This window comes from Leptodactylus fuscus, chromosome 5, assembly GCF_031893055.1.
Source record: "Leptodactylus fuscus isolate aLepFus1 chromosome 5, aLepFus1.hap2, whole genome shotgun sequence".
In the NCBI taxonomy this organism is placed as follows: Eukaryota; Metazoa; Chordata; class Amphibia; order Anura; family Leptodactylidae; genus Leptodactylus; species Leptodactylus fuscus.
The window spans coordinates 11,911,949-11,936,573 of record NC_134269.1 but is presented as its reverse complement, the minus strand read 5'-3'; the positions used below and the strand labels follow the sequence as shown (position 1 = coordinate 11,936,573).

Genomic DNA, 24,625 nt, shown 5'->3' with positions numbered 1-24,625 from the left:
AAACAATCTACTATGTAAAGGTAAGATCAGACTGACCAATAATTGAATCTGTGACCTTGACATTTTTCAGTATTCTGTATTATTTTATGTCATTTTTGTTGATTTTGACTTCTATACTACCAAAAATTTTGAAGCCTCCCCGTCGGGGAATCGAACCCCGGTCTCCCGCGTGACAGGCGGGGATACTTACCACTATACTAACGAGGAATTGCTATGTGTACTCCTTAAAGGGAAACGCCACATGGATCATAGGATTCAAACAGTGTTGGGTGGGAAATGCGGTGGCCTCTTGAATGTGAATAGAGCACCAAGCACACAAAGACATCAGCGCTTCATTCACAGGGAGACCTCGGAGGGACTTGTGGGCCCCCCATTCTCTTAATCACTTGGGGCCCAGAGATCGGATCTCCAGAGATCAGACTATTATCTCCTGTTCTGTGTAAGTGTATTTACCGGTCATATTTTCCATCGCCTCCTTCCAAATTCATAAGATCTTTGCTTTACCGCTGACACACGAGGGCTTGTTTTTTACATGACAGGTCGTACTTTTAGTTGCCACAATGTTTTTAATGTTTTTTGAGGCCTATGTGAAATTTTATTGGCATTTTGTTTTTTACGACACTCACTCTGCATGAAAAATAACGCGGCAACTTTTTCTTCCAATAATGGCGATTACGGCGACACCATATTTATATTGTGTTTTATCGCCTTTACTAAATATTCTGTATTATGAAGGTCATATATTTGGACTTTATTTTATAGATGGATCAAGCTGATATTTGCTCACTTTTATGCTCTCCTGGATAATCATATTGTCCTTTTCCATAGGGACAATTTACAATTTTTGGTTGAAATTTTTATTTGTTTTTTCTCTGTCCCACGAAGGGACTCGAACCTGATTCTATATAATGAAAAACATTTGACCCCGACGTGATTTGAACACGCAACCTTCTGATCTGGAGTCAGACGCGCTACCGTTGCGCCACGAGGTCCATGGGAAACATGAGCTACGCGTACCCATGAAACCCCACCACATAGTCCAGCCATTCCTCCATCTTTTGCTCCTCAATAGTTGTAATGGAGTCCTGTTCATATGCTTGAAGGTCCATTCCTTTGACTGGAAAATCAGGGCTAAAGGAAGAGGAGGACACAGCCTTGATCACCCAGTACATACCAATGGTAGATGAAAAGTCTTGATCTTGCTGGATGGACATCAACAAGGCCTTCAACTCGATTGCGTAGCATTACCTATAGTTTGGCTTGAAACTCAGGATGGGTCCTCGCAAAACATTTTTACTGCCCCAATTTTGGATATATTGCGCCAGTCATCGACAGCTGTTCCGACCCACTTCCTCCACCAGGATCCCAGTATTTTGGCCTTCTTCCTTTGTTACATTAAGTGGGCCAGAGTCAGATCCACCATGTTTTAGGCCCTCGGGTGAGGAAAGGTCTGGGATTCCCTGACTTTAAGATGAAGACGTATTAGGCCGGGTTCACACAGAGTTTTTTTGGACAAGATTTTGAGGCGGAGGCCTCAAAAAAACGGCTAACTGCGACTGAATACCAGGGCAGTGCATACAGCGCACCAGTATCCAGTCGCAGCATTCTGCTCTGGATTAGGCCCAAATGAATGGACCTAGTCCGGAGGGAGTGTCGCGAGGCGGACGTCCGCAGAAGAATCCGCCTGAAGAAAGGGCATGTCGCTTTTTTTTTCTGCGAGCGGGAACAAACCGCTCACGAAAAAAGGAACCCATTGATTTTAACGGGAGACGATTGCTTGAGCTGGATTTTGACGTGAATTCCGTGTCGAAATCCGGACCAAAAAACCCCGTGTGAACCCAACCTTACAGGACTGGGCAGTTTTCCTACTTGCTAATGTCCTTAAAACAAACGAGAAGTTTTCCCAACCAATTTGACTTCACCATAAATTCCAAAATTGTCAAAAATTTTCTCCTCGGCAATATTACAATAGCGTTATTGCAAACTATGTATGGAAACAACCGTCAGTATCAATGTAATATCTCGGTGAGAAGATGTTACACAAAACAAACAAAAGCAAAAATCCTTTTGGTCAAACTCTTTCACCACTAAGGTTTCACCACAAGTTCCAAAAGTGACCAAAAACGTCTCTACATGACAATACTAATATAGTGTTATTGTGCGTATGGCCAGATATAGTCAGTATCACTATAACACCTCAGTGAGAACACATTGTACCCCGTGACAGCCATAAAAAGTTAAAGGGCCCCAGAAACAAGTTAAAAAAAAACTTCAGGTCCCACCGAGATTTGAACTCGGATCTCTGGATTCAGAGTCCAGAGTGCTAACCATTACACCATGGAACCAACCTACAACATGGTTATCTCTGGAAAGGAGAGAGAGCATAAAAGTAGGAAATTTTTGGATTTATGCTTAGTAGGGTTGAGCTGATCTTGAAATTTCAGGATCGTTTTTAAAATCCGATTTCTGATCATTTTCCATTTGAAGCTGATCCCAATTCCGATCCAATGCAAGTCAATGGGATTTTTTAAATAATCGGAGATTGGATTTTTTAAAACGATCCTATTCACTACACAGCATGTAGTCCAAAAATTCTTTAAATTTTTGGACCCCACACTGTGTAGTGATTAACCTCCTCCCCCCCACCGGTGTCCGCTTACCTGCACAGCTGCAGCTCCCTGTTCTTCTTGGTCCAGTCCGGTCCTCTGTCCTTCACATGTCTTCAGAGCACCCCCCACCTCCCTAGACTAGTATTGTAGATATATAAGGAGTAGGCGTGGCTTGGTTCGGCTGGAGTTTGTGGGCGGGGAGACACTCTCCTAAGCCCCGCCTTCTCTATAATACTAGTCTAGGGAGGTGGGGCGCAGGGCGCTCTGAAGTCACATGAAGGACAGCGGACCGGACCAGCAGAGGGCAGTGGCAGCACTTCTCAGCAGGTAAGTTGAGCGAAGTTCACAAGTAGATAGATATTACTGTACATTGACTTGTCTAGTAGATAGATACTACTGTACATTGACTCTAGTAGATAGACAAGTCAAGGTACAGTAGTATCTATCTACTCGCGAACTTGCCTCGTTGTCCTCACAGCAGCGCAGCACACAGTGATTTTCCGCAGCCTGCCACTCTTCTGTTTTGTCCCTGTTTTACCGTATATTCAGCTGAGTATACAGTAAAACAGGGACGAAGCAGAAGACTGCAGGCTGCGGTAAATCCATAGGAATGAATGGACGCAGCCGGCACGCAGGGGGTTAAGCGGCCGGCCGCTTCCATTCATTCCTATGGGTGCTAAGCTTTTTCCACAATGATTGGCCAGTAGCTAAGCATTGTGGGAAATAAGCCCCGATCTCGATCCCGCCTGAAAAGATCGGGATCGGAATTCCCATCGCGATCGTGACATTTTCTCAATCGCCAATAGGAATCTGATCTTTTCCGATCCCGATTGCTCAGCCCTAATGCTTAGCCATAAATCTTAAACTCAGTGGTCTAAGGAAAGGACACGAGATGTCACGTCCAAAAGGTTATCCTGGACACCCCCTTTAATTTGATTTGGTCACCTCTATTCCCTAAAACAGTGATCAAAAACTCATAGATCCCAAAAGTGATCCCAATAAAAACTGTCACTTACCTAGCAAATAAAGAGTCCTAACACATCTCCGTCACCTAAACAGTGAAAACGTAAAGGCGACAGAATACGATGACCTCAAGGAAATCGCTCATTTTTGAAAAATTACGTTTTATTAGTAAACGCGATAAAGCGTAATAAAACCAATAGAAATATGATATTGCCATAATCGTAATAAGCCGGAGGACAAAGAGGTTACAAAATGCAAAAATGACTGTTCTTTCACCTGGACCCCCAAAAATGTTAATAAAAGGTCATCAAAACATTATATGTACCCCAAAATAGTGCTAAATCCAAAGACTAAGCCCTCACATAGTTATGGCAAGTGAAAAATAAAAATTTAGCCTAAAATTTTTGAAGGGCGAGAAAGAAAATATGATAAAAGTCTCCGAGGATCAACGTACAAACTACCCTGCATCATGAAAGGGTTAAGGAAGTCCAGACTATCCAAAAAAATGGGCACAGATTCCGGAGCAAGGTCCACCGATCCTAAGGGTAAGTTCTCATGGAGTTTTTTGGTCAGGGTTTAGAGGCCGTATCCGTCTCGAAACCCTGACCAAAAAGACGGTTCCCATTGAAATCAATGAGAGCCGCTTAGGTCTTTTTTCCCGGGAACCGTTTCTTCCGGTCCCCGGAAAAAAGAAGCGAGGTGCTCATTCTTCAGGCCGAGCCGAGAAACTCCCTCCTCTGGACTAGGCCCATTCATTGGGCCTAATCTGGAGCATAGTACATACCTCCCAACTTTTGAAGAACCGAAAGAGGGACAAAATTAGCCCCGCCCACTTTTGTGTTGACTCCGCCCACTCGTTAATTTTTCATGTGCCCGCACACAGTATAATCCTCCTACAGTCACCCGTAAATTATATGTCCCCCCTCTATCTTTCTCCCAGTTTCATATACACCCTTCATCTGCCCCCAGTTTCATGTCCCTCTTCCATCTCTGCCCCCAGATTCATGTCCCCTCCATCTCTGCCCCCAGATTCATGTCCCCACATCTCTGCCCCCAGATTCATGTCCCCACATCTCTGCCCCCAGATTCATGTCCCACATCTCTGCCCCCAGATTCATGTCCCCCATCTCTGCCCCCAGATTCATGTCCCCCATCTCTGCCCTCAGATTCATGTCCTCTCCATCTCTGCCCCCAGATTCATGTCCCCACATCTCTGCCCCCAGATTCATGTCCCCACATCTCTGCCCCCAGATTCATGTCCCACATCTCTGCCCCCAGATTCATGTCCCCCATCTCTGCCCCCAGATTCATGTCCCCCATCTCTGCCCCCAGATTCATGTCCTCTCCATCTCTGCCCTCAGATTCATGTCCTCTCCATCTCTGCCCCCAGATTCATGTCCCCACATCTCTGCCCCCAGATTCATGTCCCTCCATCTCTGCCCCCAGATTCATGTCCTCTCCATCTCTGCCCCAGATTCATTTCCCCACATCTCTGCCCCCAGATTCATGTCCCACATCTCTGCCCCCAGATTCATGTCCCTCCATCTCTGCCCCCAGATTCATGTCCCTCCATCTCTGCCCCCAGATTCATGTCCCTCCATCTCTGCCCCAGATTCATGTCCCCCATCTCTGCCCCCAGATTCATGTCCCCCATCTCTGCCCTCAGATTCATGTCCTCTCCATCTCTGCCCCCAGATTCATGTCCTCCATCTCTGCCCCCAGTTTCATGTCCACTCCATCTCTGCCCCCAGATTCATGTCCCCACATCTCTGCCCCCAGTTTCATGTCCACTCCATCTCTGCCCCCAGATTCATGTCCCCACATCTCTGCCCCCAGATTCATGTCCCCACATCTCTGCCCCCAGATTCATGTCCCCACATCTCTGCCCCCAGATTCATGTCCCACATCTCTGCCCCCAGATTCATGTCCCCCATCTCTGCCCCCAGATTCATGTCCCCCATCTCTTACGCACATCTGAGTTGAAATCGGGACATACCTCCCTCCAACCGGGACCGCGGGACATGTCACCCAAATCGTGACTGTCCCGCGGAAATCGGGACGGTTGGGAGGTATGCATAGTGCACCGGCTTTCAGTCGTGGCTACCCAGTTTTTGGATTGGAACCGGAAGCAGCCTCTGCCTCAGATTCCGATCCAAAAAAACCCCTAAAAGTTTCCTTCATCTTTCTGAATAGTTTAAACACCTGGAGAAACTTCAAAAATTCCTCAACAAAAACAGCTTTCTTTGAGAAGATAGAATCAGAAAGACCAGTAGGTGGCAGTATTACTCCGTGATACTAAATCCTGCTCATGCCCATGACTTGCAGGAGGGGGTGGGGTCAGTATTCTACATTTGGCAGTGGTTGGCACTTGGGGACATGTTGTTATGGGTTCTTTTCCATGTTTCTCTTGCACAGGTTTTTTTCAGTTTTTGGAATTGGTTTTCCATACATATAGCTACAGTATATATACATACATACATACATATAGCTACAGTATATATACATACATACATACATATAGCTACAGTATATATACATACATACATATCCTATTAATATTATAAAGTGAGTTTGTGGGTTTGTGTGTTTGGATGTTTGGATGTTCGGATGTTTGTTCCTCAATCACGCAAAACCCGCTCCACCGATTTGGCTGAAAGTTTCCACAAACATAGTTAATACACCCCATTGCGCAATAGGCTACTTTTTGTCACAATAGCGCACATACGTTTGTGCCAGGACCCCCACAAAACCCAAACTCACACCACCATCTCTGCAATCTCACACACTTTGGACCATAGCAAGCCACAAAATTCATATTGCCCTCTACAGCCTCGCCCCTAACCCCACACAATCACATATACATATACTTTACCACTTTGCCCCTCACCTTAACAATACTCCAGGAGGCTCTCTTTAACGCTCCGGAGCAGCCATGTTTGCCGACCCCACCGCTCTGACAATCCGCGACACCGCCCACCCATGTCAATACCCCTAGGGGGTCTAATAAATGCAAAAAAAAAAGTTTAAAAAAAGTAAAAAAAATATTTAAAGAAAAAAAAAAAGGATTAAAAATTCAAATCACCCCCCTTTCCCTAGAAGACATATAAAAGTAGTTAAAAACTGTGAAACACATACAGGTGTTAGGTATCCCCGCGTCCGAAATCGCCCGCTCTACAAAGCTATACAAATATTTTTCCTGTTCGGTAAACGCCGTAGCGGAAAAAATGGTCAAAAGTGCCAAACCGCCATTTTCGATTCTGATAAAAATTTGAATAAAAAGTGATCAAAGCAATAACATTTCCCTAAAATGGTAGAACTACAAAGTACACCCGGTCCCGCAAAAAAAGACGCCCTATGCATCCCCGTACACAAACGTATAAAAAAAGTTACGGCTGTCAGAATATGGCGACTTTTCAAAAAATAATTTTTTTAAACAGTTTTGGATTTTTTTTAATGGGTCAAAATGTAAATAAAACCATATAAATTTGGTATCCCCGGAATCGTAACGAAACAGAATACAGGGGACAGGTCATTTTGGTTGCACAGTGAACGCCGTAAAACCAAAGCCCGTAAGAAAGTCGCAGAAATGCATTTTTTCTTCAAATCCACCCCATTCTGAATTTTTTCCCTGCTTCCCAGTACATTATATAGAATAAATAATGGTGGCATCATGAAGGAACATTTGTCCCGCAAAAATTAAGACCTCATATGGCTCTGGGAGCGGAGAAATAAAAAAGTTATGGGGTTTAGAAGGAGGGGAGTCAAAAACGAAAATCAAAAAATGCCATCGGCGGGAAAGGGTTAACTTCAAATACTTCTGTCCCAAAGTCACTATGTAAAGTTTCTCACAACACCGTATATATAGCAGCTCAAATACAAAGTAACTTCAACACAAAAGTCTCACGTATTCTCTGAATTTTAGCAAAAACAAGATACAAACTTACATTTCATATCCCATCCCTTATACACAGTACGAAAACCTTACCCGCCCCTGTATATACCCACTGCTACAATCACCACAGACGAAGTCGCGGGTACCAGCTAGTACATACATATATCTGGATTTCCCAACAGGTCCATAAAACTATCTCTACTACAGACTGACCAATAATTGAACCTGTGACCTTGACATTTTTTGGTATTCTGTACTCTCTTATTATTTTAGGTGACTTTTGTTATTTTTGACTTGTATACTAACAAGAAAAATTTTAGCCTCCCCATCGGGGAATCGAACCCCGGTCTCCCGCGTGACAGGCGGGGATACTTACCACTATACTAACGAGGAATTGCTATGTGCTCTTTTTAAAGGGACACTCCACATGGGTCATAAGACCATTCAGTGTTGGGAGAGTGATATGATGGGCGGGGGACACGGTCAAAGTGGCAATCTCCAACCGCCCCAAAAACGTGAATAGAGCCCCATTCACACAAAGATATTAGCGCAACATTTTATATTAGAGAACATGAGACTCGAACGAAGAAAAGGATGACCCCGACGTGATTTGAACACGCAACCTTCTGATCTGGAGTCAGACGCGCTACCGTTGCGCCACGAGGTCTATGGTACAATAAGATGTTTATACCAATGAAACCCACAACATAGTCCAGATTCCTCCATGAAAGATTCCTCCATCTTTTTCTCCTCCAGAGTCCATAGTAGTTGTAGTGGGCTCCTGTTCATATGGGATTGATAAGGGTGGTCCTAGATTTCCAGTCTCCAATACCAATGGTGGATGAAGTCTTGGTCTTCCTTGACATCACCAAGACCTTCAATTCCATTGAGCGGTATTACGGTACCTATGGTTGGGTTCACCCTCCCTCTGAAGCTCTTCAGACCGTTGCTCTTCCCTGTTAGCCATCACTTCTGCTAAAAGAGTGACAGATCTCCAGGCCCTTATCTACAGGGAACCATACGGTAAATTCTTTGCAAACCATTATAGACTGGACTATTGTTCCATTGGGTTCTTATAGACTTTTCTACGTGCTGATTGGATGCTAATTAATTATGATAATTAACCCCTTTTGTGTCTCTTACGTCTGCCCTAGTAGGCGGAGAACTAAGCAATACTCCGATGTTCTTGGGTTTTCTCAACTAGATTTCACCACAAGTTCCAAAATTGTGAAAAATCATCTCCTTGACAATATGGCAATAGTGTTATTGTAAACTATGTATGGAAACATTGGTCAGCATCAATGTAATATCTCGGTGAGAAGACGTTACACAAAATAAACAAAAATAAAAAACCTTTTGGTCAAATTCTTTGACCACTAAGTTCCAAAAGTGGCCAAACATGTGTCTATGTGGCAGTACTACCATAGTGTTATTGTGTGTATGACCAGATACAGCCGGTATCACTATCACACCTTAGTAAGAGCACATTATACCCAGTAACAAGCCTAAAATATTAAAGGGCCCAGAAACAAAGGTAAAAAAAACTACAGGTCCCACCGAGATTTGAACTCGGATCGCTGGATTCAGAGTCCAGAGTGCTAACCATTACACCATGGAACCAATCCACATGGTAGAAACTTTGGATTTAGACTTGGCCTTAGACTGGCCATAAATCTTAGGCCAGATTCACACGGGGTTTTTTGGGCCAGATTTTGATGCGGAATCCGCTTTGGAATCCACCTCAAAAAACGCCTCTCATTGAAGTCAGTGGGAGCTGGTGATTTCCTTTTTCCGCGAGTGGTTTGCTCCCGTTCGCGGAGAAAAGAAACGACATGCCCTTTCTTCAGGCGGATTCCGTGGCTGATTCAGGCATGGACATCCGTCTCGCAACATTGCCTCCTGACTAGTCCCATTCTTTTAGGCCTAATCCGGATCAGAATGCTGTGACTGGATGTCGGTGCACTGTATGCCCTGCACCGGCATCCAGTCGCAGCTAGCCGTTTTTTGGACTGGATTCTGAGGCGGCCACTGCCTCAAAATCTGGTCCAAATAACTCCTGTGTGAACCCAACCTTAGGGGTTTTTGGTCAGGATTTTGAGGCCGTATCCACCTCAAAATCCTGACTAAAAATACGACTCCCATTTTAATAAATTTTTTCGAAGCCATTTGTTACGGATCCCAGAAAAAGAAGCGACGTGCTCATTCTTTCAGGCGGATTTGCCTCGCGATATCCGCCTGAAGACACTCCATCCCGACTAGGCCCATTCCTTTGGGCCTAGTGACAGGTGACAGGTGAGTATGCGTTTTTAGGTCACCCCCAACTTGCCTCCAAAAAGTTATTAAAAAGTCATAGATGCCAAAAGTGGTACCAATGAAAAACTACAACTTGCCTTGCAAATAAAGAGTCCTAACAAATCTCCGTCAACTAAACCATGCAAAACAGTGAAATTTTTTGAAAAATTATGGTTTTTTAGTAAACGTGGTAAAGCCTAATAAAACTAATAGAAATATGATGCTGCCATAATGGCAATGACCCGGCGGACAAAGCTGCCATGTTATTTTTAAGAAATTCGGAATGCCTTAAGAAGAAAATGCCAAAAATACTTATAGAATTGTGGGTTATTTCACATGGACCCCCAAAAAAGGTTAATAAGAGGTCATCAAAACATGATATGGACCCCAAAATAGCGCCAAATGAAAGTACAACTCTTCCTGCAAAGACTAAGCCCTCACATAGCTATGTCAACAGAAAAGTAAAAATTTTGCCTCAAATTTTTGAAACTATAAAAAAAAAGTCTCCGAATATTAACATACAAATTACCCTGCATCATTAAAGGGTTAAGAATGCCCAGACTATCCAAAAAATTGGTCAATAATAGGTAAATATAAATGTTTCTCCAGCCGGGCTACGTTATCGGCACACCTCACCTGGGTCTTGGCTTCGACACAGATTCTGGGGCAAGGCCCACCAATCCTAAAAATTTCTTTCATCTTCTTGAAAATTTTGAACAGCTGGAGAAACATCAAAAATTCCCAGACAAAAACAGCTTTCTTAGAGAAGATAGAATGGTAAAGACCAGTAGGTGGCAGTATTATTTCTTGATACTAAATCCAAGACTTGCAGGAGGGGGCTGGGGTCAGGATTTTACTTTTGGCGAGGGCTGTGGTTGGCACTTGGGGACGTGTTATCACTTGTTCTTCTTTAGGTTTCTCTTGGAGAGGTTTTTCTCAGTTTTTGGTCTTCCCATACATAATGTTATCTGGATTTTCCGACAAGTCCATGAAACTATTTCTATTATGTGAAGGTAAGAACAGACTGACCAATACGGTGATTGAATCTGTGACCTTGGCATTTTTCGTATTCTGTACTCTCCTATTATTTTAGGTGATTTTTGTTATTTTTGACTTGAATACTAGGGGAAAAAAATGAAGCCTCCCCGTCGGGGAATCGAACCCCGGTCTCCCGCGTGACAGGCGGGGATACTTACCACTATACTAACGAGGAATTGCTATGGGTGTCTTTTTTAAAGGGCAACGCCACATTCAATATGGCGAAAGATGGGGGATTGCTAGTAGTGCAATCTCTGACAACCCTATAAATGAGAATAAAGTACCAATCACACGAGAAGACTTCAGAAGGACTTTTTGGTCCCCCATTATCCTGATCACTGGGGGTCCCAGTCTGAAGACCCCCTACAGTATAATGAGGTGAATATCCATTTGTTTGGTTTCATAAAAGACAAGATAGATTTCAGAGATGGAGAAGGGGCAGCCAGAATTTGTTGTTCGGGGTAAAGCCTAGGAAGGGGTGTGCATGCTAAAAACTTATCTAGGTCCATAGTGGACAGCTGATAAACCTTCAATTGATCAACTAAATTATATAAAGAGTTGCTGTAATCAATCTCAGATCAACTAGATGACCATGGCCATGACCATCTAAACCGTGGACAATATGAGATTTGGGTTGTACTTGCTTACCCAAGAAATGCGTTAGCTCCATTGCTATGAAGATATGCCTGACATTGGAATTTTTCGAAGGTAAGGAGGCCTCTTACTGACAGTCCAGCAGACTTCGGAGTTGTATCTGATATCCTGATACTCTAATGAATGTAACAATGGTGGATAAAACCATTGGTCTCGTTGGACATGGCCTAGGCCTACAACTCGGTTGGATGGCATTACCTATTCCAGTTTTTAGACAAATTTAGAATTCTTCCTGATTGTATTAAATGGCCCAACTCCTTTCTCATCTGGTGATACCCATTGGAGATGCCCCCTATTAACTCTCCTGTAGGTAGCAGTGATTGAGTTCTCGGTGAGACTGCTTCGACAAACCTTGAAGTGCCCGATCTGACTTGGGTGGAGGAATGGGCAGGGGTGTAGTGTTCCCAATCAGTCTATACACAGATGATACCTTGCTTTACCTGGGAAACAAAGAGGAGTCACAGATTTCAGTATTATATGCTGAATATAATCTTCCAGATGTCCACATGTCTCCAGAAGCTTCCCAGTATTTGGTAGGAAAAGTAGGCCAGGGTTGGCACTCACCTGTTTTTCATGCCCAGGGATGAGGAAGGATGTGGAACTCCATGACTCTAAGATGTACTACTGAGCTGGTGTTAATAGGGGCGCTGTTGGTGGCTGGCATGCCTATTGCCCCTGGAAACTCTTGACCTTGTCTAAAGGACAATATGTTATAATGTAGGTTTTGACCAATATATGGTTCTTTGGCACAATGTGTATTTTCCTGAGCTTTCAAACTTGGTAGTACTGGACAACTCTTGTCATGATGGATGTGGTGATACTAGACACCTTTTGACAGAATGGGGCTGGTGGTACTCGACAACTTTTTGAATGTTTGGGCTTGTGGACTGGAGAAGGTTCAAAATTCTAATATTGCTAAGGTCTGAAGGCAAACTTAGGTTAGATTCACAAGTGCAAGAGATGTCCAGATGGCTCAAATCCGTCATAAAACGCATGTGAAAAATTCCTGCAAGCTCTACTTTTTTGGCTGGAATAGGGGAAAGGTAAGTATGATTGATGCATTGGCCGAGAATTGAACCCGAGACGAGAATGCTACCACTGAACCACCAATGCTTCTCTCAGCATGGTAAAAACTGATGACAACCTATGGTTTTGGAGTAGAAATTTTATGTACCAAATGTCCAGGGGTCTCTGTGCTGTCACTGCACACAAATCCTCCATTTTTCCTAATTACTAAATCTTCTCATTTGTCCCTTCTGGATTTACATGTGTCCCCAGGATGCTGTCAGTATGCAAGGGAGTGTGAAGCCATATGGAGGTGTTACGAGGTATGAGGCGGCAATGGTGTAAATAGGAGCGAGTACAGGAACAGCAAGCAGTGAAGTCCGGATAGTGGAGGTAGGTACTCGAAGTCCTGACTGGGGAAGGTCCCTCGGCCTTCACAAGATGGCAGCTGGTAGGCCTATGTCCTATATGTGGACACAGATAGAGGTTGAATACAAATGTGGAGCTATCATTGTGCTCCATTATTCAGCCTTCAGCTAGTGATGTCTGTGGCAGGGAGCACAATGAGCGCCAAACCCAGGTATTATTACAGCCGGAACCTGCAGGTCCATGGGAACAGGGTAAGGTGGGTATTCTTTGTTTTGGGGGGGAGTTTGAACAGGGCCCCCTAATGTATGAATATGACCCTGTATGCCTCCTTCTTTTTCCACAAGAGTCCAGAGTAGCAGCGCCTGTTCATATACTGGAAGGGCCCATGGTATTGGGGTTGATAAGGGTGGTCCTCCAGTCTAATACTCACTGGCCCCTTTACCCTTTCAAGGCTAAATCTCATTTATTTTCTAAGAGTTTTTTGTAAATATATATAGGAGGAGGAGCTCGTAACGGGAGTCTTGTTTATGATACATAACAATGGTGGATGAAAAGTCTTGGTCTTGTTAGACATGGTCAAGGACTGCCATCTAAATTGAGTGCAGTGGCGTAAGTAGGAATGGCGGAGCCCCAAGGTGAACATTGGACATGGGCCCTGTACAGTAAGTAAGTTAGACTTTAGGCGGGGGAGGGTGTTTTGTGTAGTGTAAAGATATCATTTTATCCATGACATCACCTTTAATGTAGTCTAGGATGGTTCATCGATGGGTTAACAGGTGCAAATTCCCAGGTCATAGGAGGTAGCGTGGCCGAGCGGTCTAAGGCGCTGGATTAAGGCTCCAGTCTCTCTGGAGGCGTGGGTTCGAATCCCACCGCTGCCAACTCTTTACACTTTCTATCCTTGGTGTCACTGGTGACTTTTATAGTGTTTTCATTACATGTCCTGAAAAGAGATCTTTAAAGGGATTGTACCACTAAACCAACATTTTTTCTAATTACCACGTCGGAATAGCCGTAAGAAAGGCTATTCGTCTCTTACCTTTAGACATGGTCTCCGCGGCGCTGTTCCTTAGAAATACCGATTTTAACCGGTATGCAATTGAGTTCTCCGCAGCACTCAAACGGCAATGGGGGCGTCCCCACTGCTGCCCAAGAGCTCACTCCAGCGACGCCTCCATCTTCTGCTGCAACCCCGCCTCTTCTGTCTTCCGTCTTGGTCCAACCAACGACGCCTGCGCAGTACACTCCTGAATTGAACTACAAGAGCAAGAGCGGCTTCCCAAAAATGGCCGTTGGGATTTGTATTCAGATGACAGACCAGCAGTTGGCGGTATAACTCTATGGTTCCAAGCTCTGATCATACAAAAACTTGCAAGGAGGAGACTGGAGTCAGTATTTTACATTTGGAATAGGACTGTGGTCGGCACATGGGGGTATGTTGCTGGTATTCCTGTTTCTCACGCAGGTTCTTCTGGGCTGTATGCTCTTTTCTATGGGGCAAGATGGAGTTTTTGTTGGTATCACATTCTGGTATGTACAGCTTTCTGTACCAAGCCCCCACACAGTCCAGATTTCCCGTTCCTTGCCGTCACATGATACATCCATAAAACTAGATAAAGATAAAAAGCCACTGCGCCCTACGGGGATCAAACCCGTGACTTTGGCACTACGCTCTAACCAACTGAGCTAACTGGCCATGTATTGGCCAAAAGTCACAAGCTATTTGTTCAAGATCAATACAGCCTGGACAACTAGAATAGTAACCACCAGGACTACAATCTCTGGCACCTCCATATCACAGAACTCTAGTGATATTTGTTTCATTACAATTTACCATATTTACTAAATCAAACACCATCGTAATAAAGAATATATTATACATTGTCCCAGAGTCACATGCTGCGTCTCCAGCATATGACTAAAAAGGCAATAGACGACCCTGACGTGATTTGAGCACGCAACCTTCTGATCTGGAGTCAGACACGCTACCGTTGCGCCACAAGGTCAGCTGACAATTGATCTTTCTTTTAGAAAATGCAATTTTTAAAAAAATTGAGTCCAAACAATTAGTAAAAAATTGAAAAATGTGAAGTGAAAACCATTCCATGGAACCAATCTGGTAAATCGGAAGTCCTCTAGAGATCTGTAGTAAAGAGAGAGGTAACGGTCCTATAACAACCATATCCCATATCCACCAATCCTCTCCCATAGGGATTCTCCTACTGGTTACAGTAGCACTTGGGCATCCAGATCTGTGTCCACCAGGGCTCATTCTTATTTCAGTATACCTTATGGTGATGGCCTCAACAACAGCTACCCTTCAGGTCTACATCCAGATCTATGTCCACCAGGACTTCTACTTATATGGAGGACATTTTTGATAGCTTCAAGTTTCCCCTGAGAAGAGAAGAATGTAGGCCCAGCAGGGGGCGTCTCCAGCATATGGTGAGTCAGACATGGAACAAAGGTGAATACTAAAAGGGCCTCCTCCCATCTCCACAGGTGGTCATCACCATTCACTAAGGTGAAGCTGGTCAAACAAAGCTGTTCCAGGTATCTCCCCTCTTTGTGTTCCAGACTCCTGGTGTGGTAGACACAATAAGACTAAATTCACATTAGATTGAGTACAAGTTATTAAGAACATCAGCCCAAAGTTACAAAATTAATGCCAAATTTGTAGAACAGGGTTTTGTCCACAAGCCAAAAACTCAAGGTCGCTCCTTCCGTTCTCTCACCTGTTCACATCTGGGTCTTCACTGGCTGTACTATAGCATACCTCCCAACAGTCCCGGATTTGGGGTCCTCCCCACTGTCCTTGTCAGCAGGAGGTATGTCCTGGCTTCAAACCATCTAAGTCCGGTGGACAGCTGGAGAAGGACATTAAACTGGGGGCGGGATAATAATATTGCCCAGGTGGTGCACCAGGAGAGGGACTTTATTCTGAGAGGTCAAATGGAGGGGAACATTATAATGTGGGGGGCACATAATGTTAGGGTGACTGTAGGAGCATTATACTGTGTGGGAGAGAAATGGATGGAAAGGGTGGAGTCAATGTAGAGGTGGGGGGAGCTAAATTTGCATTCTGTCCTTTAAAAGTTGGGAGGTGAGGTCTATCTGTCCTAGATGGGACATCATAGTGAAGGTGGAGTGACCCAGGGGCTGGTTCTAAAACCCACTGATTTGGGCACATTGCATGGCACTGGATCTACACCTTTTTGAGCACACACTCCTTTATGCCTGGTTTTCCAGCATAGGAGAATTTTTATAGATCTGGCGGTAAACCAGGCTCGTAAGGGCACTTTACCACTTATATAGATGTTTTTCACTTCTTTTTGTCACTCGCCACCTTTTTTATGTGTCAACAAAGGGATGCTGTACCCTTTTGGGACGCTTCCTGACGGTTGTCTGGAGACGAGGCCTGTAATGGGCCTCCCTCCTCTGTCAATTGACCTGTCCTGGGGAACCGGGGCAGGCGCAGACCTTTTGCCTGAGTCAAGGAGTATCTCTGGTGGTGGCAGCCCGGAGAGAAACTGGATGACTGGTAGTCTTGAGTACCCTTGGTGGTGGCAGCCCAAGAGGAAAACAGACGTTGGGGACCTCCTGCTTCAGCAGTTGGTCCATTGGTACTCGACCCCACTCGGTCACCTTTTGGTCCTTGTGGGGAAGAGTTAGTCAGGAACCCTCTTCCCTTTAGGGAAAGGGTGTGTTTTTTGGCAAGCATCCTGGGCACGTTTTTTTTAGTGTGGCACCCACACTTTTTTCGTGCACTTGGTGTGATTGATTTGGCACAGACGGAGACCTTCGATAAAAAGGGGCTGCTTCTAATAATCTGACCCAGGTCCAGCTTGAAAAAAATCCAAAAACAAGTAAATTAATTTAAACACCCTGGACACCCCCTTTAAGAAATACACTGCTTGTATCCACCTTACTGGGATGTCTGTCTATTGCAGGTAAGGATGGGAGTAAAAAAATCATTGTTAACAAGAGATGAAAAACCTGAGCAGAGGACGCCATTATTAACCGAGACTTCCCTAAACTAGACAACAATTTTACTATCCCAGAAATATTTGTAGCATTTCTATTTCCTATCATATTACTATTATATTGTGTATTACATGCTTTTCATCAATTATGTTACATAATAAAACTCGATTTTGAACGTTACAGGAACAGATGAAATTAAAGGAAACTGAAAAACTAAATGTTTAAAATAAAAATTAATAAAAAGAAAAAAAAATCTCTGGATGCATTGGCCGGGAATCGAACCCGGGCCTCCCACGTGGCAGGCGAGAATTCTACCACTGAACCACCAATGCTTCTCTGAGTGCTGCAAAAGAGGCTCAGGTGGCTTAGGAGAGTGTGGGCGGGTACAGGGTGGGGAGAGGTGAGTGTTGCACTCACCTCTCCCCTTCCTGTACTCGCCCACAGTCTCCTAAGCCCCACCTACTCCTAGCATTAGTAACAATAGCCTAGGGAGGCGGGGGCGCGTGCGAGGCACTCTGCATGGAGCTCTCTCTCTGAGATGGAGAGAGACAGAGATATGAGACCATCTACAGTCATTTCTGTCATGAGAAGGCAGAACAGCAATTCCTGATAACCCAGCTGTGTTGTGAAGGAAAACTGTCTCTCTATAGTGCAGATGTCTCTTTGCTTTGAGTTGTTCTCCTCTCCATAGACTTCTATTGTACAGACTTGATGAATGGTAGAAAGAGGCAAATAATTGAAGATTTAAAAAAAAATAAATAAACTACTTGTTCCTTTCACTTGAACTATTGGTTTATGGAAAAATAAAGACAAATTTACTTAAACTTTGAAGGAACTCTACCACCTTCTTAGGCATATTTCACTGCACCCCCCCTCCCATATTACAGAGAACATTACAGTGATGAACAACGTATCTCTGTCACTTTTGTAGATTTGAAGAAAAATAGCTTTGAAGTATCCTGCAGACGAGGCCGTTGTTGCTCTCGGGGAGGGCTTACGGCTTTACTGTTGATGCTACTTTAGATGGCTCCTCCCCTTCTGTGGACAAACTCTTCTCCAAAGCCAAGTGTAAGATTCGCTCAGCCATGTAGTCCCTTAATGTTGCGGATACATGGCAGATAGTCACGCCATGTATCTGCACATATACACTAAGATAGACAGGATTCTTATCTCCACCCAGGGGCGTAACTAAAGGGCTAGCAGCGGTAGTAGCTGCCACAGGGCCCAGGACATTAGGGGGTCCAGCCACAGCCGCTACCGCTGAGTTTTGGTTTGTTTTTTAAATAGGCCGGCGGGCCCTGTTTACATACCGATTCTGGTTCCTGCCGCCTGGAGACCCCTGAGTATAATGGTCAGGGGCCCAGGAGAAGTAAGAGAACATAAAAAACATTGTTACTTACCTCTACACGCTACAGGCAGGCTTCGGGCCTACTTGAGTGACGCCCCTGACGTCGTGATGCAGATCCAGGTCACGTGACGTGCCATACATCATTGATGATGGCCGATATTAACAGGGATCACATCGGAGCCATGGATAGGTAAGTAAGGGCTAGTTCACACGGGGGCAAGGAGGCGGATTTTGCCTCAAAATCCACTTCCATACAATGGAGACCACTAGCGCTCTTTTTGCCGCTAGCGGCATGTCGCTGCTAGTGGAAATAAGAAGCGAGCTGCCCTTCCTTCAGGCGGCTTCCGGCAGCAACCTCCGGAGTCAGCCCATTCATTTGACTCCGGAGGGGGAAGCCGCGACCGCGACGGTCGTGGCAGGCAGCTTTTGACCCGAGAGTGATACAGCTCCCCGCGTCACTCTCGGTGCCAAAATCCGCCCCGCCGTCCCCCGTTTGAACGAGCCCTAACAGTGTTTTATATGTATGTATCCTCCCCTGGTCCCTGATTATTATTATACTCTGAGGTCTGGATAGTGGAGGTAGGTACTCAAAGTCCCGGTTGGGGAAGGGCCCTCGACCTTCACAAGATGGCAGCTGGTAGGCCTATGTCCTATATGTGGACACAGATAGAGGTTGAATACAAATGTGGAGCTATCATTGTGCTCCATTATTCAGCCTTCAGCTAGTGATGTCTGCGGCAGGGAGCCCAACGAGCGCCAAACCCAGGTATTATTACAGCCGGAACCTGCAGGTCCGTGGGAACAGGGTAAGGTGAGTATTCTTTGTTTTTGTTTGTTTTTTTAACAGGGCCCCCTAATGTATGAATACGACCCTGTATGCCTCCTTCTTTTTCCACAAGAGTCCAGAGTAGCCGCGCCTGTTCATCTACTCGAAGGACCCATGGTCTTGGGGTTGATAAGGGTGGTCCTCGATCTCCAGTCTAATACTCACTGGCCTGTTAACCCTTTCAAGGCTAAATCTCATTTATTTTTAGAGTTTTTGTAAATATATATATATTGATGTAAGTAAATATACATTTTTTGTAAAGTAAGTTAGACAGGAGGGTGTTTAGCGTCGTGTAAAAGTATCATTTTATCCCAGGTATCACCTTCAATGTGGTCTAAGACGGTTCATCAATGGGTTAACAGGTGCAAATTCCCAGGTCATGGGAGGTAGCGTGGCCGAGCGGTCTAAGGCGCTGGATTTAGGCTCCAGTCTCTCTGGAGGCGTGGGTTCGAATCCCACCGCTGCCAACTCTTTGCACTTTCCTTCCTCGGTGTCACTGGTGACTTTTATAGTGTTCTCATTACATGTCCTGAAAAGAGATCTGTAACTTGTGAGTTTTTTATGGTTTGTCACTAACAAAATTAAATTTTTTTTTATCAAACTCTTTGACCACTAACACTTCACCACAAGTATCAAAAGTATCAAAAGTGGCAAAAAATAAGTCCACGTGGTAATATTACACTCGTGTTATTGTGTGTATGGTCCGATATAGTCGGTATCACTATAAGACCTCAGTGAGAACACATTATACCCAGAAACAGGCAGAAAAAATTAAAGGACCCAAAAACAAACAGTTTCAGGTCCCACGGAGATTTGAACTCGGATCGCTGGATTCAGAGTCCAGAGTGCTAACCATTACACCATAGAACCAACTTATAGGGTCTAGAGTTTGGATATCTCTAGTAAAGGGAAGGTGAGTGCAATGGATACAGCCACATGCAAATATTACAAATTCCTAAAACAAAATTCAACAACAAAAATTAATTTTCACTATGAGTGATTTGCATTCAGAAGACAGACCAGCAGGTGGCGGTATTACTCTATGGTTCCAACCCCTGATCATATAAAGGAGACAGTATTTTACATTTAGAAGAGGGCTATGGTCAGCACACAGGCCAAAGCCTCTTTTCCCCCTACGCCCAACAGCAGCACAACTGGGGGGGTAATCCTGCCCCTATGAGCTGTTAGGACAGGTGGAATATTTAATTACCTAACAGCAATCAACCCCTATAAGAGGTCAGAGGACCAACTCCCCTTTGTGTTTTTTTTCTGTCCTGTGGGACAGGACAGGTGGATGGGGGAGAGGTGCTCTGGCCTCTTACAGGGGTCCCCTCTCCCCCCCCCTAAGTTTTTTACCTTGCTGCGTGGTCCGGATGAGTCTCTCCCCCTGCTCCGGTCCGGGTCCCCGCTGGAGCGTGTGCGGCGGCATCGCGGACGTCTGATACTGCAGGTGCCGGCAGGTAGGAACTTTCGTCGGCCGGCAGGGCCTGGGAACTAGTCTTTTGGTTCCCGGGTTCCGCCCGAGCCAGGGACCGTTTCCGGGGAAACCACGCATGCGTAGACCGCGCGGCCAGAGTTAGATGCCGCGGCTGTCGGATGACAGTGAAGATCAGCAGGTAAGCCACTGCTGGTGAGGTAGCCCCCCCCCCCCCAGTGCTCGGGGAGGGGGGGTGAATAACTTAAAGCTAAGAGGAGGAAGTAGCTCGGACCCAGGTGGCGGGGGCGTGGCTCCGCCCACTGTCCCTCCCCCAGCCGGCCTATTTAAACCCCCCTCCACCACAAGATGGTACCTGTCGCTCCGGTTAAGGTACTTCTGAAGCATTGCTGCCTCAGGATTCAAAGCTCAAGAGCTGGAACTGCTAGTTCTTGCTATCAAGGTTGGTGGAGGGGAGAGTGGGCTGGGGCTGTAGCTGTGGTCCGGATTTTTTTATATAGTGCTCCTTGGGTTCTTGTCTCTTTCCTTCCTCCCTTTAGTATGTCCTCCTCATCATCCTCGACCCTCCCTCGGAGGAAGACCACGGCGAAGAGGAGACATTTGTCTTGTGCCCAATGTAAAATCCCCCTCCCTGATGCCTGTGAATACAGGTACTGCCAGGGATGTAGAGCGCCTCCCTCTGAGGCTACCCCGATCAGAGAGATGGTCTCCTGGGTTAAGGACTTCGTGTCCCAGTCCATGAGAAAGGTGGACGAGACCATTTCCCACCTCGCCAAGAGGCCCCGGCTGGAGGCTTCGGAGCCCTCCCTCCCGCCTCTTGAGAGGCTTCATATTGGGGAGGTTGAGTCCTCTGAGGAGGACCCTGTGGAGGTGGAGAAGGAAGTGTTTCCCCTTGACAAGATGGGCAGACTTTTCAGAGTCCTCAGATCACGTGATCGGGAGGCAGGGGAAGGGCCAAGCAGGAGGGCTAAGTCCTTTAAGGCTAATACTGACCTGGTCCAGGTAATGGAGGGCGAGTGGAAGCGTCCCGAGAAAGCATTTACACCTTCCGCTAGATTCAGGGCACTCTTCCCTATGTCAGAGTCCCAGCAGGGTGTCTGGGGACCACCGCCTAAAGTTGACGTGGCAGTTGCCAAACTATCCCGCCGGACAGTCCTGCCAGCCGAGGACGGCTCAAGCCTGCAGGACCCGTTGGACCGCCGCGTAGAGGGGTCCCTGAGGCGGGCATATTCTGTCGCCTCGTCACAAGCCTCCGTGGCCATATCGGCTAATGAGGTGGTCTCTGCCCTACAGGCCGAACTATCTTCCCTTGCTAGGGACATAGACACGGGGGTCCACCGGGACGACCTCCTATCGGCTATGACCGATATTAATTTATTGGTGGACCACTTGGCTGAATCCTCCAGGTCGCAACTAAAACTCGCCTCCAAATCTATGGCCCTCACCACTGTGGCCAGGCGACCGTTGTGGGTTAAACCATGGAGGGTGGACAACGCCTCCAGACTAGGGCTTTGTACCCTGCCCTTTGAGCCAGGTAGGCTTTTTGGTAAAGCCCTGGACAAAATCATGGAGGATCTGGCGGACACTAAAACCAAAAATCTGCCGCAGCCGCCTGAAAGGAGAAGAACTGCCTTTCGGGGCCGAGGAGCCTCCACCAGAGGCTTCAGGGGGCGTGGACGCTCCGCTCCCCAGGGCAGAGGTAGAGGACGCGGCACTTTCCGCGATCGTAAGAAGGATCCCTGACCCATCAGTGGTCTGCCATCCTGGGAGAAATCGGGCCCGTCCATCTAGGGCCCCGACGCAAAGGTCCCAGGGTCATTTGCTACATCAAGGCTCCACCGGCCGAGAGAACATCTTGCCCTTTTTAGGGCCCCAAACAACTTCAGCTTTGAATACCCATCCAGAAGGATCCCTCTCCAGGCTTCTTGGTTTCCAGAATCCTGGGCGAAGGACTCAGGTTCATCTTCGACCTAGACCGCTTCCACCACGGGATGCGGTTTCCTTAAGGGACCTTCAGGCCAGGTATACTCGCAGGATCTCTCATAGCTCGGCCCAGGACCTTAGATCAAAGGGACGAACACCCAGATGGAAAACCTTGTCCTCAAGTTTCCACCCTCCCAGACGGCAGAACTTCAGCCCCCCCTATTTCCAGGGGAGTAGTATCCACGGGTCTTCCCCCAGCCCCCTAGTAAGGCTGGGGAGCCCTTTAATGGGACAGAGGGCTTCTCTAAGCCAGGATCAAGGAAGACCCGTTAGGATTTTTTACGATTCCATCAAATCTAATCCAGTTCCGGGGATTCACCAGGGACTCTCCTACCTGGAGGCACCTTCTCTATGTCAAGAAGCTGCGAGTCCGGAATCGCTGTCCCTAGGGACTAAAAAAGCCTATCCAGTGAACCATCAGTGCCCGGCCATGATTGGCCCGGCAGACCCATCTTCGCGATGGCAGGTCCTCGGTCAGGTTTACCTAGACCCTGTTGACCACAGATGCCTCCCTGTCCAGGGGAGCTCATCTGGGGGAGACCCTGGTACAGAGCACCTGGCGTTATCTGAAGAGAACGCGCTTACCCAGCTGGCAAGAGATTACCAGAGCTCAAGTGAAGCTTCTGACGTGGACTCTACAGTTTCGGGAGTAAAGGACCAGGACGGACAGCCTGATCACAGCCGATTACGGTCATTCCGGACGGAGGATGAGAGCCCTCTCCACGGTACCAGACGCCAGGATCCTCATCTATTTGGATCTATGTATTCCCCAGCGGCCAGCGGTTCAGATTCCAGGTTACAGTCTGCGGGACTGACTCACCAGAATGTGGATGACCTCAGCCAGGTCATCCCCCGACCAGGGTGCTCTCCACTATCCTACCAAAGGATGAGGTCTCCCCGAGGTGGATCTGATGGCCACCTCAAACGGCGCTGCAATAGAGGAACGTTGCTCCCCAGTTCGGGAAGACAATCCTCCGGCGCTGTATGCCCTGTCAATACCCGGGAGGTTCAGACGGAAGTGCGTCTACCCTCATCAACTGAGGATTCGGAAGGTATTGACAAAACGCAGGCAGAACCAGAGCTTGGCAAGGAGCTCGCCATTCTGGTTAGAAAGGGCATGGTTCACCGTCTTCACTCTCATGAGACGGAGGAACACCTGGAGGCTTCCACCAGTGTAAACTCTGGTAATCCGGAACAGTCGGCCCTATCAAGGCCTGAACAGATGCAACCTCACTGCCTGGAGGGTAGCCAGCCTTTAGCTGGCGAAAGAGGATTATCCCAGGGAGTGCTAAGAACTTTGGCGCACTCAAGAGCGGAGTCAACTAACCAGAGCTACCGGAGGGTCGCCCGAATCTTTCAGAACTGGTGTTCGAGTAACCAGCGCGACCCTGATAGGAATGCAGTCTTGGAGTTCCTACAAGACGGCCTGGAGAAGGGGCTAGCACCTGCTACCTTGAAAGTCCAAGTCTCAGCTCTGTCCGCACTCCTGGAGACCCGGCTAGCACTAGATCCTCTGATTAAACAATTTCTAAGAGGGGCTAGTAGACTTCGTCCTCAGGTGCAGTCTCCGGTCCCGAGCTGGGACCTGGCCGCAGTTCTGCAGGGGCTCTGTGCGCCCCCCTTCGAGCCCCTATCTGAAGTGGATTTGAAGTACCTAGCATACAAGATAACTTTCCTGTTGGCAATAACCTCCGCCAAGAGGGTCGGTGAGCTACAAGCCCTAGCGGCTTCTGAGCCATTTATAACCTTCTTTCCAGATAGAATGCAACTAAGGTTCGTCCCAGGATTCTTGCCAAAGGTACCCACACCTCAGAACATTAACCAGGCAATCGTCTTACCAGCGTTTTTCCCCTCTCCCACCTCTGAGTGGGAAGAAAGGATGCACAAGTTGGATTTGGTAAGAGCGTTGCAGATTTATCTCGAGCGGACTGCGTCCTTTCGGAAGTCAGAGAATTTGCTGAACAATGTGTTTGGCCACACCAAGGGGACCAAAGCATCCAAACCAACTCTATCAAGATGGATTAGAGAAGCCATTATCTGCTCCCTACGTGCTCAGGACCTCCCGGTACCAGACCTTATCCGTGCCCATGCCACCCGAGCAGTGGCGACATCATGGGCCGAGAGACGTTTTCTTTCCTTGGAACAGATATGTGCAGCGGCTTCTTGGAGTTCTCAGCTAACTTTCGCCAAACATTATAGACTTGAGTGGCGAACAAGGGAGTCCACA

At 46.6% G+C, this 24,625-nt stretch overlaps 12 non-coding genes across 12 annotated transcripts; 2 read left to right on the top strand and 10 right to left on the bottom strand.

Annotated features, from left to right (window-relative positions):
• Positions 1-135: 135 nt before the first annotated feature.
• Positions 136-207, bottom strand: TRNAD-GUC (transfer RNA aspartic acid (anticodon GUC)). Its single transcript has one exon. It is a non-coding gene; the product is annotated as a tRNA-Asp (tRNA).
• A 713-nt stretch (positions 208-920) lies between these two features.
• TRNAW-CCA (transfer RNA tryptophan (anticodon CCA)) lies at positions 921-992 on the bottom strand. The gene has a single exon. It is a non-coding gene; the product is annotated as a tRNA-Trp (tRNA).
• Positions 993-2,273: 1,281 nt separating this feature from the next.
• Positions 2,274-2,345, bottom strand: TRNAQ-CUG (transfer RNA glutamine (anticodon CUG)). Its single transcript has one exon. It is a non-coding gene; the product is annotated as a tRNA-Gln (tRNA).
• A 5,440-nt stretch (positions 2,346-7,785) lies between these two features.
• On the bottom strand, positions 7,786-7,857 carry TRNAD-GUC (transfer RNA aspartic acid (anticodon GUC)). The gene has a single exon. It is a non-coding gene; the product is annotated as a tRNA-Asp (tRNA).
• A 202-nt stretch (positions 7,858-8,059) lies between these two features.
• Positions 8,060-8,131, bottom strand: TRNAW-CCA (transfer RNA tryptophan (anticodon CCA)). The gene has a single exon. It is a non-coding gene; the product is annotated as a tRNA-Trp (tRNA).
• An 881-nt stretch (positions 8,132-9,012) lies between these two features.
• Positions 9,013-9,084, bottom strand: TRNAQ-CUG (transfer RNA glutamine (anticodon CUG)). The gene has a single exon. It is a non-coding gene; the product is annotated as a tRNA-Gln (tRNA).
• Positions 9,085-10,897: 1,813 nt separating this feature from the next.
• Positions 10,898-10,969, bottom strand: TRNAD-GUC (transfer RNA aspartic acid (anticodon GUC)). Its single transcript has one exon. It is a non-coding gene; the product is annotated as a tRNA-Asp (tRNA).
• A 2,652-nt stretch (positions 10,970-13,621) lies between these two features.
• TRNAL-AAG (transfer RNA leucine (anticodon AAG)) lies at positions 13,622-13,703 on the top strand. Its single transcript has one exon. It is a non-coding gene; the product is annotated as a tRNA-Leu (tRNA).
• Positions 13,704-14,756: 1,053 nt separating this feature from the next.
• Positions 14,757-14,828, bottom strand: TRNAW-CCA (transfer RNA tryptophan (anticodon CCA)). The gene has a single exon. It is a non-coding gene; the product is annotated as a tRNA-Trp (tRNA).
• Positions 14,829-17,067: 2,239 nt separating this feature from the next.
• TRNAG-GCC (transfer RNA glycine (anticodon GCC)) lies at positions 17,068-17,138 on the bottom strand. The gene has a single exon. It is a non-coding gene; the product is annotated as a tRNA-Gly (tRNA).
• A 2,227-nt stretch (positions 17,139-19,365) lies between these two features.
• TRNAL-UAG (transfer RNA leucine (anticodon UAG)) lies at positions 19,366-19,447 on the top strand. Its single transcript has one exon. It is a non-coding gene; the product is annotated as a tRNA-Leu (tRNA).
• Positions 19,448-19,778: 331 nt separating this feature from the next.
• On the bottom strand, positions 19,779-19,850 carry TRNAQ-CUG (transfer RNA glutamine (anticodon CUG)). The gene has a single exon. It is a non-coding gene; the product is annotated as a tRNA-Gln (tRNA).
• Positions 19,851-24,625: the final 4,775 nt, after the last annotated feature.